This window comes from Podarcis liolepis (assembly GCF_965112155.1).
Source record: "Podarcis liolepis genome assembly, chromosome: 18".
Taxonomy (NCBI): domain Eukaryota; kingdom Metazoa; phylum Chordata; class Lepidosauria; order Squamata; family Lacertidae; genus Podarcis; species Podarcis liolepis.
Genome location: NC_139572.1, coordinates 9,214,133 through 9,227,849, shown reverse-complemented (window position 1 = coordinate 9,227,849; position 13,717 = coordinate 9,214,133). Strand labels below are relative to the sequence as shown.

General features: G+C 50.4%; 1 protein-coding gene across 2 annotated transcripts in view; it reads right to left on the bottom strand.

The window, feature by feature from the left end:
- The window catches only part of KCNN1 (potassium calcium-activated channel subfamily N member 1), a 78,955-nt gene extending 75,272 nt beyond the window's left edge, over positions 1-3,683 (bottom strand). Inside the window, exon 1 of one of the 2 annotated variants that reach the window (XR_014521000.1) lies at positions 3,348-3,680. The gene's annotated coding sequence lies outside the window, so the exon portion shown is untranslated. Of the gene's footprint in view, positions 1-3,347 lie in introns of both variants that reach the window. The other variant, XM_083483921.1, reaches the window with a different exon arrangement.
- Positions 3,684-13,717: the final 10,034 nt, after the last annotated feature.

Below are 13,717 nucleotides of genomic sequence, written 5' to 3'. Positions count from 1 at the left end.
CACCCCAGCTTCCATCTCCTTAGGTAGGTCTGGCTGGGTGGGTTTGTCCATGTATCAAAAAATGGTCTGATTCAGCCTAAATCTATTCCTATTTTCCTATGTTTCACGGGGACTACAGAGAAACTTAGCCATCCCCGATGCATTCAGATACCAGTCCATCCCTTTAAATGGCGTATCACCAGAATACTTTAGCATTGCCGATGTATATATATATTGTCAAAATAGATGGTCTTATATATGATCTTGGCAGCTCACATAGTAATTGCAATTCAATGGAAGACAGCCCCAAATCTTACATTGACGGCTTGGGAATTTGCACTACTCTGAATTTTGCAACACCGTTCTCCAGCCAGGTAATGTGTTCAGAAAAGATCCTTTTGTCTACACAGAGAAATTCCCACTAAAAGGCTGGTGAATTTTCACGGGGACTTTTTAAATAATAATAGTGAGTTCCGAAGTGATGTGAAAATGAGGAGAAGCAAGACTGGGGGGGAAATGAGAAACTGAGAGAGAAACTGATATCAACGTTCTCTTTAAAAACAATCATTTTGGAGTGACCCCCCCCCCCTTAATCCTATCAGTTTAGGGGGCTGCAAAACTCACACTGATGTCTGACAGCTTTTGGGAGAGAGCGATAAAATGCTTTTGATGGTTCTGAAGACGTCATGGAAGACGATTTCCATTTGCCTTTGCAGGGTATGTATGTGACATGGAAATAATAATAATTTATAATGATTTCATTGTTTATACCCTGCCCAAATGTGACCACCCAAACTCCTGCCGCTAAGGGTGGCTGGTGCAACACCTATCTTGCACAACCCACTCTTGTGTTTTGGGGAAGTGTTTAGATAGAAATTTATAAGAAGCAAGAGCCGCTCACTCGACCTTGGGCTCTCTGCAGAGAGCTCTTTCTGCCTGTGTGAGTCAGGGTGGGGCTACCCAGGAGGCCGAAGAATGGTTGCCCGCGATGCCATGGGGCAGCCTTGCACCCCCAGGGTGCCAATGACATCAAGAAGCAGCCTTGCCTCTCCGCAGAGCAGTCTTCCAACTTAAATATCTGTTGTTGCTTCCTTTTTAAAAATAATAATCAGGTGCTGTATTGACTGAACAAGAGAGGGCTTGGATAATCTTACACATGGTGCCGTGAAAAAGAGACAGAGAACTCCTCAGATGTATTGGGGGACAAGTAATTATTAGATGAAGAAAATCAAGGCTTGGTACAGCGGTGACTGGATACCCCAACAGAGCTAAAATGGTCCAACTTCTGAATCTAAGCTCCTAACCCTTTAACCTTACAGAGCAAGAAGGAAGATCTTGCAATAGTTAAGGCATTTCTAATGCATGTGAACTTATCCTGGTAAGGCAAAGCGTGTCCAAGGACAGACGCATGCTAACAGAACGAGGCCTCGAAGGTCCACTGCAGAGTTGGAAGGGACCCTGAGGGTCATCTAGTCCAACCCGCTACAGTGCAGGAATTTGCAGCTGTCCCATGCAGGGATCGAACCTGCAACCTTGGCGTTGTGAGCACCACACTCTAACTGATTGAACTCTGTCCAGGGCAGAGCCAAAGCAGATCGACAGCTGCGTAAAATTCAGCTTGGGGAGGTGGGGGAGAGGCAGGCAGACCGCAGGCAGCAGGGCCAGCCCCCCACAACTGCCTTTAAAAGGGGGTGTGACCTGGCAGACGTTCCTGAACCAAAGGAGGCCTGGGGAGTGGCCCAATGGCAAAAGGCGCAGCCGTCCAGCCCCCTCCAGTTCTAACTCCCCCAGCAATTTTTCCTCCTTCGCACTACATCCTGACCTGTCTCTCCTCACCCTACTTCACAAGCCCCCAAAGCAGCTTCTCACATTCATATCAGCAATTTGGTGCAGAGACAGAGATGGCCTGGAGATCTGAGGTGCCTGTGTTTAATGAACATATGGGTTTTAGATAGGCAAGGAGAGGGGGGTTGGGGTGGGCTTTGGGCCAGAGGTGACAATATTTCCCCAGGTATTTGCCCAAGCCTTCCAGGGAACCACCTGCCTGAGTGGCAGGACACCTTCTCTGCATGCAGAAGGCCATAGGTTTGCTCTCCAGTGGCACCTCTCCTGCCAGGAAAGAGCTTTTCCCCCGTGAAACCTTGGAGAGCTGCTGCCGGTCAGTGCCAGCCACATGGAGCTAGGCCAATGCGTCTGACTTGGGCCAAGCCTGCATCTTACATTCATTGGGACCTTCCAATTCCAAGGCCACTGAGCCATGGGCCCTTCCTCCAAAACCAATATGGCAGGAAGACAGGAAGCTGCAAAAATCTTGGGTCTGTCTCAGTTATTGTCCTCACTGGCTGGCCGGGTTTCAGATGCGGGTTTTCTCCAGCGCTGCCACTGGGGACTGAACCTGAGGCCTTCTTCAAGCAAAGCAGGGGCTCTACCCACTGAGCCACAGCCCCATTTCCTCCTTAAACGTACCGTTATATTCAGATCGATGAGGACTAGCCCCTCTGATTTGTGATTTGGATACGCACACCACACCATATCTCCTGTGGCAGATTGCATGCACAAGCCCTGGGGGTCTTCAAACAGCAACCCCTCCTTAAATCAGCCTTGCATTCAAATTCATGAGGACTAGCGCCTTCCCCCCCTTGTGCAAGGGAAATGAACTGCAGCTCAGTGGCAGAGCACACGCGATGCACACAGAAGGCTCATAGAATCACAGAATGGTGGAGTTGGAAGGGAACCCCAAGGGTCCTCTAGTCCAGCCCCCTGCAGTGCAGGAATCTCGACTGAAGCCTCAGTGACAGATGGCCAGCCAACCTCTGCTTAGAAACCTCCAAGGAAGGAGAGCCCGCAGCATCCTGAGGGAGGGAGACCTTTGCGCCCCCAGGGTTCAAGGAGATGAGTAACTATATAACCCCAGATGTCAAGGAGACAAGAAGATATCTGAAGTCAGCGCTGTATAGGAAAGCTTCTTAAGGTTTAATGTTTATTATTATTAGTAGTAGAAGAAGTAGTAGTAGCAGTATTCAGCCCTGGAGATCTCCGAAAAGGGCGAGGTGTCCATCCCCTCCTTAAACCGCCTTATCTTGGGACCCCATGAGGACTACAACCTTAGGAAACGGACCCTCGAGCCACGACACTTTTGCGCGCAGGAGACCCAGTCCTGGACATCTTCAAGCAAAGACGCACACACACCACCACCTGAAACGCGCCGCCTGAGCTGGAGGAAGCCGCGGCAGACCTCCCCGGTTTGCTAAGCCGGAACTATTGGACTTTTCGGAGACGTCCAGGCGGCCACACCGAGGCTCCCCCATCCCTGCAGGGAGGGCGCAACTGCCACCGGGGGGGAGAGAGAGATAGAGGCGCGCACTTACCCGGAGGAGGAGAAGGAAAGGCTAGCTGCTCCATCTCTCTTCGTCCTTTTTGGAAGGAGAGACTAAGGCGCACCTGCCTCAGCGCCTGGTTCCTGGATAACTGCACCTCTCTCCTCCTCCCTCTGGGTCCAAAAAGAGCCCTTCTATAAATACACAGACTATATAGCTCCTGGGAGGGTGGATTGGGGTGGGGGGTGTCCGCCTGACACCGCCCTGGCTGGCGCTCCCTTTGCGCTCCCTTCGCCAGCGAAGGACAAAAGCTGCCAGCCCGCCTCTCTCTCTTAATTGGAGCAGCTCAGCTCCCTGGCAGAGGGGGATCCCTAGATGATGGAAGAGGAAGGGAATCCGCTCCTGGAAGACGGGGAGAGGCGCGGGGCGGGGGGAGAGAACCGGGCGGAGCTGCTGGTGCGGCTGCCCCCCCCCCAACACTCTCCAGTCACCTTCCCAAACAGAGGCACCCAAAGCTGGGTGGTTTTTACGTTTTGATTTCGGGGAAGGACACCGCGGGCGCCTTCGCTCGCCAACCCAAAAAACCCCCAAAGCGATAACAACTCTTTGCAATATGTTTGGGGTTTCTTTGTTTGCTGTCTGCCCCCAATATTTGAGGGGGGCAGACCCAGTGCCGCCCTGTGCAACGCCCCCCCCCCGTCGGATGTCAAAGTGATGAGTAACTATACAACCTTTAGAAGACATCTGAAAGCAGCCCTGTCTAGGGAATCCTTTTTAATGTGTAATGTTATTATGTTTTATGTTGGAAGCCGCCCAGAGTGGCTGGGGCAACAGATGAGGGGGGGGGTTACAAATAATAAAATTACTACTACTATCAAATAGGCAGAGTATTGGTTTATTAAAATTGTTGGTTGGTAAAAATCAAAAAATGTATTAGGAGTTGATTTGCGAGCCCCCACCCCGCCCCGAGATTTCTGTCCCCCCCCCCCTTCTCAACCCTGTCTTCTATATCTTAAACCTAAACAAAGCTGCTGTAATCTTTACTCCCTTTATGTTGCTCACAGTTCGAATCCTGCTTGCGGGTTCATGGTATAACAACACTTCTTTGAATTATCCGGAAAGGGTTTCCAGTCTCCCACAAAGCCTTGGTTCTCTTACGTTAGCTGTTAACAGTGCCAGTTCTGCAAAACCCACCACCTTGCTTATCCATTCTTCTTTAGCGGGCGTTTCTGCTTCTTTCCATATTTTTGTGCGTAGAGAATCCTAGCTGCAGATATAACATACATAAACAACCATCTTTTGGGGGACTTCATTTTTGGAAGAACATTCTCTTCCTATCAGTGTTGCATGAAACCCTGTGGAGGCCCCTGGGCAGGCGAAGTCTAGGGAGGGGGGCATCGTAAATTATCTCCAAATGCGTTTTTTATTCTACCAACCAAAAATTCTAATAAGTACATTTTATGACATATTATTGTTTTGATGCGTTTTCGCAGGGCCCCGAAAAGGCACGGGGCCAATAGGCCGGCGCCTACTCTGCCTATCTGATAACCTCGCCTTGTTTCTTATATTCTTAATTTTCTCCCTGCGGCCTGGCACGGTGGGTTGGTTCGAGCCGACGGCTGTGCCAGGACGAGCTCACACGGCCTATCACGTTACAGCCACTTCCAAGCGCCGTGTGACAAAGGACGGTTTCTCAAATTTAAGCCCTGGTGAATGGCTTTTTGGGGGACGCCCTTTGATGCCCCCCTCTCCCTGCCCTTGCAAGCCACTGACCGCTTTGGAGAGAAAAACAGGAGCCCCCCTCGCCACGGCGCGCCGTGCCAACGTGGCACCAGTCCTTTTCCGATGCCCCGCAGTGCCAAGGTCTCCAAAGGTCGGAAAACATATCACAGGGCGTTTGATGGCAAGGCGACGAGACGCGTTTGTGTATGTGTGTGTGTGTGCGTGTCTGTTGAAAGGAGGAACATCCGTTCTGCTCGGCGGGGATAAAATGTTCCAGATTCAAAAAAAGGGCAACCCTGTCAACAGACGGAAGTCCCTGGGAAGAAAAGAATGACATCGCCACCCTCTAGCTTCTGGGAAGTGCGAGGTGGGTGAGGGAGAGAGGAGGCAAATCGTAGGTGCTTGCAATATAACCAGGGGGTTTTTTGGGGGTGGGGTGGGGGGTGGAGAACAGGCAGTTGGGGAACGGTGCAAGGGGACCTGCACAAATTCCTGCCCATGTCCAAAAATCATAAACACAAGAATATCCTTCCATCCTTCTTTTTTGGTTGGGGAAACGGCATCACAAGATCCGGAGAAGCGTGAATTTCAAAGGACAGGTGCATGAATCATCGTCTTGCTTATTATTGGGGCAGAAACACGCCAAAACGCGAATGGCGCCGAAACAGGGGCGCCAACTTAAATAAAATATAGAGGAGGGCAGGTAAGCCCCATCCTGCACAATCGATCACATGTACATCATTGGAATGGTAATGCCCATCAACTTTGGGGGCGCCTGGCCCCCTCAGATATTTCATTGGGGGAGCTGAAAGGACCTCGGCCCCTGGTGAGTGCCTGGATCCTATGCAGCCGAAGACGCGTCCACAACCCTGTGATGGGAATAAGTGTCACTAGAGATAGGAAGGGCAAGGAAAGAAACCTAGGAAAAATTAGGGGGGAGAGGAGCAAAGATGCAAAACCACCCCTAAGGTATCTATCTTGCGCTTTGCACGCTTCTCGTTCGCTGGAAATGTTGGATTCCGCAGAAGAGGCTGTCTGGGGAGGTGTTGGCAGGTCTGCCTGCGTGAGGCATAGATCTACGAGCGCTCCCCCCCCCCTTTCTCCAAACCAAACCTTGCCTCTTTCCTTTCCTTCTGCGATTCGTCTTGGGTGTTGAGAACAAAGCCAACCTTCGGCACTGCGGTTCTGTCCCTTCACACGCGCGCGCGCACCCCCCCCCAATAATTGCCTCGCTTAGCACAGAAGCCATTGGGAAACCCCTGAAGTGGAACGGAAACAGCTGCCGGGGGTTGGGGGGGGGGGACGAATAGGAGGAGGAGAGAGAAAGGCAGATTTTTCAAGGCCAGCTTTCCCCCGAGCTGGTGACCTCCGGATATCTGGGGCTATAACTCCCACAGCTCTTGCGGGTGGGGTGGGGGGGCGCTCCAACCAACCAAAAACCAATTCGTGGAGGAAAGGACTATAGATCGCTACTAGCCATCCTAACTGTGCAATTCTGCTTCAGTTTGCTTTGACACATGAGATCATAGCATTGTGGAGTCGGGAGGGAACACAAGGATCATCAAGTCCAACCCCCCTGCAATGCGGGAAATCTTTTGCCCTACGAGGGACTCGAACCCGCGACCCTGAGATTAAGAGTCTCATGCTCCAGCCAACTGAGCTATCCCAGCTGTTGCTTTGAACCCAACTTGCTGGAAACCCCAGGGAAAGTGCTGGCCACCAACGTCAGTGGCTTTTGATGGTGTTGGTGGTGTTGTTGTTAAAATATTAAACTATATTTTCACATTTAGGTTTCCCCCATTTCCATTTTTGACCACCACTACTATGCCTAGGACTTGCCAATCAGAAGGTCGGCGGTTCGAATCCCGGCGATGGGGTGAGCTCCCATTGCTCAGTCCCTGCTCCTGCCAACCTAGCAGTTCGAAAGCACGTCAAAGTGCAAGTAGATAAATAGGTACGGCTCCGGCGGGAAGGTAAACGGCGTTTCCGTGCACTGCTCTGGTTCGCCAGAAGCGGCTTAGTCCTGCTGGCCACATGATCTGGAAGCTGTATGCCAGCTCCCTCGGCCAGTAAAGCGAGATGAGCGCCACAACCTCAGAGTCGGCCACGACTGGACCTAATGGTCAGGGGTCCCTTTACCTTTACTATGCATTATCAAAACATCCCCTACATATTTGAAATTAAAAGGGTGGGGGTTCTGGTCTTTAAAAACTGAACAGGCATTTTAAGACAACACATTGTGGGCAAAATACTCTGGACGACTGAAACTTTAAAAGGAACTATTTAAAATTCGATTGGACAAAGTCCAATTACCCCAAAGAGGGATGTGGACATAGGTGTAGCCAGGAATTATGGGGGGGGGGCACCTGTCATCAGATTGGGAATGAAATGTCTAACAACAGTTGTTTTCCATTGTTTTATTTTGATCCCAAGCGCTCAGAAAAATCTGTCCAGATATTCAGTCATTTGAAAACTAGGAAGCTAAATGGAAAATTAACATCAGGAAGTACCTTTCATGTGGTTAACGATTTGCAAAATCACAAAGAACACTCCTTTTTTTAATCTTACTCTTTTTTTTAAATGTAAACTAAAGTAAGTTTTTCTTGGATTTGCTGAAGACCTTTGTCAGCAGTTCCTTCTCAAATCCCCCCCCCCTTTTGCAGCTTTCCTGTGCAAACACAGTAAGCAGAGGCCATCGGTCATGGATGTTTTAGCTGAGATTGCTTCATTGCAGGGGGTTGGACTAGATGACCCTTGGGTTCCCTTCCAACTCTGCGGATCTTTGATTCTATGAGATGCCCCCCTGCCATCGTCGACCTTAGCCAGGTCTTTATGCAAGGTATTGAATGACTGCTCTACGGGTCAAGTTAGACCCACGGCTGCAGCAACTTAAATTCTGATGTTCTGCACAGAAGGGCTCGCACATGTCAACGAAGGATGAAATTATATGCTACATGCAGAAGCGTAAAAAAAGAAGCAGGCACTCATTTTTTCCCCCTAGGGAAATGCTAGCCAGAGAGGAAGACTGTGTATCTCAACGATCATTCCAGTTTCAAATATTCAGATTATATCTACTTTTAGTTCTTCGATTCCCCCTCCCCCTACGGCCCTAGGGATCCATCACACTTGAGCTCTAGGGGGTGCGGTCCTCTGCCTGCCACGACTTTTCTCCCCCCCCCCAAAAATAAGCCACCCTGTTCTAAAAAACCCAGAACCCCTTTTCCTGATAATTTTGCCCATCTGCTGAGCCTCCTGCCAAACATTTTTCCAGGGGTGTCCCCGGGAACGCCGGCGTGAACCCTCCCGTCCCCCCCAAGGCGGGAGAAAAAGAGAGGTGTAGAAAGATGGCCTCTCTCCTGCTCTCTTGTGCCTTCCTTCCTTCTTTTCCTTCTCCTGCCCACCCCTTCCTCAGTTTGGCTCTCCCTCTCGCCTGCGTCTCAGGGACGCCTGAGCTCAGCCCAGCCAGCGAACGCCCCCGCAGCAAACGGTTCGGGGGAAGCCCGGCTAAGCGGAGGATTCCTCGTAGGCAGAGAGCCTCGTGACTCGAATCCCTAACACGGATTCCCCCCCCCCTTCTCCCTCCCTCTCCCTTTGCTCTTTTCTCCCTCCCCTCTGTCTCTATCTCTCTCTCTCTCTTCCCACCCCTCTCTCCTCCCGGCCCACGCTTCATCTCCTGCGCCCCTCCTCGCTCCAGGGGCTCTGCAGAGAGATGCCCCGTCGCCATGGCAACCAGGCAGGCCTGGACCACGTCCCCCCGCCCTCCCCTCCTTGGATGGTTGCAAAAATAATACATATATATATCTAAAAAGGGGCCGCATCAGCAACAAACAGCAGCCCAGATGCAGCGAATCTATAATTCATTGGCGAAGCCTCCTGGCTTTTCCTCCCCTCGCTTTGGCGCAGAGGGAGGAGGGAATCCCCTGCTCCAAAAATAACCTGCATTAGCTCGGGGGAGGGGGGGAAACCCCTCCCTCTGCACACATATGCATTTATATATAGCCGCAGATGCACAGATAAAAAGGAGAGGGCACGTTTTTTGCATGCGAAGCCGTGCGTCTGGTAGCGCGCCGTGCGCCCACCCAGAGAAAGGCGCACCCAGGCTGGTGGTGGTGGTGGGGGGGTGTCAACAGGGTTTCCCCGCCCCCGCCAGCGCCTGGCCGCCCCCGCACAGCTCCCCGCACGGTTGACTGCATCAGGGGGAGGGAAGGGATGGAGGGAGGGAGCGCCGCAGGGCGTCTGGAGGAAGCGCAGGTGGAGAGGAGCTGCGCTATGAATAGCCCGGCGCACGTGCGGGGACTCCGTAATGGGGTCTCCCCCTAGCCAAAGGGCACGGAGGCGGCTCGGGAGGCAGGATCCAGCCGCGGAAGAGCCGCTGCGCTGGAGAAAGAAAAGGCAGGGGGAAGGAGGAGGCAGCCCAGGAAGATCTACTACTAAACAGATGAAGCGGCTGGAGTCCACGCAGCTTTAAAAAACGGGTCTAGTAGACGCAGTCTGAGTGTCAGGCAGGGACAGGGCGGGAGGCAAGGGGAGCTGCCCCCCCATCAAGTAAACAAGTAAAAATACAAAAAGTGGAAACAATCATAATATTTGAAATTGAAATGCTCGCTGAGATAACAGTCTCCCTCCCTAGCGAGTATTTGCATGTAGCAAATCATTTCATCCCTCATCAAAATGTGTGAGCCATTCTCTGCAGAACATCAGAATTTAGGATGCTACAGCAGAGAGTCTAACTAGCCATCTCTCTTGCTCTGTCAGGCACCACTTAATAAATAATAATAATTTTATTCTTTGTACCCACCCATCTGACTGGGTCTCCCCAGCCCCTCTGGGCAGCTTCCAACAGATATAAAAACATAATAAAACACCAACATTTTTGCAGCCAGGTGAGGTGAGCAAAATGAATATAGTAGGGGCAGGCATGCGTACAAATGCAGACGTTCATGGGGGGGGGGTTGCTCTGCAAAGAAAAGTGAAATTGAAATACCCTCAAACAATGTGTACGTTAAGGAGAAATTTGCGCTAAGAGGCTGGCGAATTTCCTTGGCGACTTACGGAAATAAAAACCGGAGGCAGATGTGAAGAGTAGAACTCAAGATGCAAAAATTAAGAAAAATAGATGGATCCGCCCCTCCCTGGTAGCCAAGCCCACCCTAAACAAAAGATACCCACCCATCCTTTTGTCCTTCTCAGCTCTCTTACAAGGATCCTAAATATAAATTCCTCTGCGGTCTTCCAACGCCAGATTTTGACTATGACGCCTCACATGGCGGCAAACGGTTTGCCGCGGGGCAGCGTGATATTCAAGGAAGGAAGGAGTGTATGCATGTGTTTATTCTGGGTGAGTCAGGACAGCGTTACTCATAATCTGGATTTTTAGCACTCTGCAGGATTTCAGATGCAATAATCTGACATCAGATGATTATTATCAAGTCGGCTCTAATTAACCCGTCCAACAGGGAAAATACAGATGGAAGCTAATGCTGATTTCAGCATGCATTTAAGCTTTAGGAGGTAAGGAGAGCCCAGTGGATCAGGCCCAAGGAGGTCCATCTCGCTGGGAATCCTGTTTTCGCAGCAGCCAACTAGAAGCCTGTGGGATATTTGCAATGCAGCCAAACCAACAACCCATGTTTGATTGCACAGCTCACAAAGTTTTCCTGCAAATTTGCTAGCGAAAACTTTGAGGGACATGCCCCATGTGACAGGGGTCGCCTTGATTCATCTCATCACCAAACCAGAAATGCGAGAACCGTCTCCATATGGGCCTGTGTTCCATTGCTCAGACACCACCCTAAGCTAGACTTAAGAGGGAATGGTCTCAATGGGGTGGTTGTGGGCTCACCCTTGGAGGCTTTTAAGCAGAGGTTGGATGGACACAAGATCTACCCACCTTGGAAGAATGGCAGATGAAGGTGATAGACTATATGGGATTGGCAGAAATGACCGGCAGAATCCGAGACCAGGGGAAAGAGACGGCGGAAGAAGATTGGAAGAAATTTAAGAACTATCTTAAGAAACATTGTAAAATTAATGAGTGTTAAAATGATGTGGCTTTAGAAAGTAAGTGGATTACAGCTGTAAAGATTAAGTCAAAAGAAAAGAAAGGTTAACAATTAGATAAAATTAAGGGTGAGGATTTGCTGAACTAAGTATTTGAAATTGGAATGCAGAAAGGGGAGGTATGAGGAGGTCGGTGAAGTAAGATTTAAGAAAGTAAGGATTTGAAATTATACTTGTTTTTTCTTGTTTGTGTTTGTTTGTATTGTTGTGTTTGACTACATAATTTGTGAAACTTTAATAAATATCTTTTTTAAAAAAAATTAAGCAGAGGTTGGATGGCTGTCTGTCATGGATGCTTCAGCTGAGATCCCTGCATTGCAGGGGGCTGGCTTAGAGCAGGGCTAGGCAACCTAAGGCCCGGGGGCCGGATGCGGCCCAATCGCCTTCTCAATTCGGACCACGTACGGTCCAGGAATCAGTGTACTTTGACATGAGTAGAATGTGTGCTTTTATTTAAAATGCATCTCTGGGTTATTTGTGGGGCATAGGAATCCGTTCATTATTTTTTCAAAATATAGTCCGGCCCCCCACATGGTCTGAGGGACGGTGGACTGGCCCATGGCTGAAAAAGGTTGCTGACCCCTGGACTAGAGGATCCTGGGGGGGGGGGGATGTTTCCCTTCCAACTCTACAATTCTACGATTCTGTCTTTGCAACCGAATTACTATTTTAAGGCTACCTGAACAAAGCTGCTGTGATTTGTTATTCTGCAACAGAATATGCTGTTTTCGCCTTTTACAAGACTCTTTGTGTGGTTATTATTTTAAAGGGGGGGGGGAGGGAAGGGGAGAAATACCAGGAAAATCTATAGTCTGCCTTAAAGCATCCCAGGTTACTTAAAGTAAAAGGCTAAAACCAGACTATCTAAGCTTCCCTTTTAAGCTGCAAAGGGATGCACTCTGCTGGACTCACAAACTCCCTCTCCCAATTCTATTTTTTAAGTTTCAATATTTTATTAAGTTCCAACAGTTTCGTCTCTTATTTCTGTCGACTTCCTACCCAAGACTGCGGGATGAAGTTCCATAGTTTCAAAACAGCCAGTATGCAAAAATTGCAGGGGGTCAGACTAGATGAATCTCGGGGTCCCTTTCCAACTCTACAGCCTATGAAAAGCATTGCTGCCTCGGCGGCTAGTAGCCTGGGATAGCCCTCTCTACAAATTTGTCTAATCCTCTTTTAAAGCTATCTTGGGTTTTGCATAATTCCAGAAACATTTTGTTTTTCTGTTTTAATGGAGGCAGAGCTCTGTAATCTTGGCAGGACTCGGGTCCTCAGAAGGTCTGAAGGTCTGGATGGAGCTATGCACTGGCTTTCAAACCCCCCTTTCTAATTTATTTATTTTTAACCAGGAAATTAAAAGGAGAACTGAACCAGTGTCCTTCGGGCGACCTTGGAGGGGTTGGCGCTTCTGCGGCACGGCGGACCGTTATCGCTCGTGCATCAGCCTCTGCTCTGGTTATCTCGGTCCCCGCAGAGGTGGGGAGAGATGCTAAGGCATGCCATATCTGCTGAGAGGAAGCAGGAACATCGGGGCAGGAAGGGAGAGATAACAGAAGACGCTCAGGCTGGATGATGGCCAGGAAAAGAAGATCGATGCCAGAGACAAATGGGAAAAACAATTGATGGCCACCTGCTGGGGGTTCTTTAGCTGTGATTCCTGCATTGCAGGGGGTTGGACTAGATGGCCATTGGGGGTCCCTTGCGACTCCTCAATTACATGATTCTATGTGCTCAATGCCGCCCCAGGCAGCCTATCCTGTTCAGTTCCCTTGGCTCCCTCCTCCTGGTGGGTTGTCTTCAGGGCTAGCCTTATTTTGTTGTTGTTGTTGGCATCTGCCAGTCTCGAGAGGCAACGGAGTGCACCTCTGGTAAAGGTAAAGGGACCCCTGACCGTTAGGTCCAGTCGTGGCCGACTCTGGGGTTGTGGTGCTCATCTCGCTTTATTGGCTGAGGGAGTCGGCGTACAGCTCATGTGGTCATGTGGCCAGCAGGACTAAGCCGCTTCTGGCGAACCAGAGCAGCGCACGGAAACGCCGTTTACCTTCCCGCCAGAGTGGTACCTATTTATCTACTTGCACTTCGTGCTTTCGAACTGCTAGGTTGGCAGGAGCAGGGACCGAGCAACGGGAGCTCATTCCGCCGCGGGGATACGAACCGCTGACCTTCTGATCGGCAAGTCCTAGGCTCTGTGGTTTAACCCACAGCACCACGCGCGTCCCTACACCTCTGGAGGTGAAGGCAAACTGCTGTGTTAGCAGCACCAACGTGACCTCTCCGGGGAGCAAGCCTGGGCAGCGTGCACGGAGGTCCTGGGCTGCCCGGACGACGAGACCTGCCTCTTGGGCTCACTGATGTGGTCCAAAGGAAAGCAGAGCAAGACGTTTGGCACCAGCTTGGCTGCAGCTGTTGCTGGAAGGAGGTGTATAAGGCACCATCCAACCGCTTTAGGGACTCTGCTCCATTTTTGCAGAGAGTCTACTCCTGAGCCTTTTCTTTTCTCAAAGATATCCCGGCCGCAAGACAGTGGAGGTTTAGGGTCAGAGTTTTCCTTTTCCTAGACTGGCTCCCTTCCCAGGAGGGCGCGCCCCACCTGCCCCCTCTACAAGAAGGGCAGAAACTGCCTTCTTGACCGCTGGAAC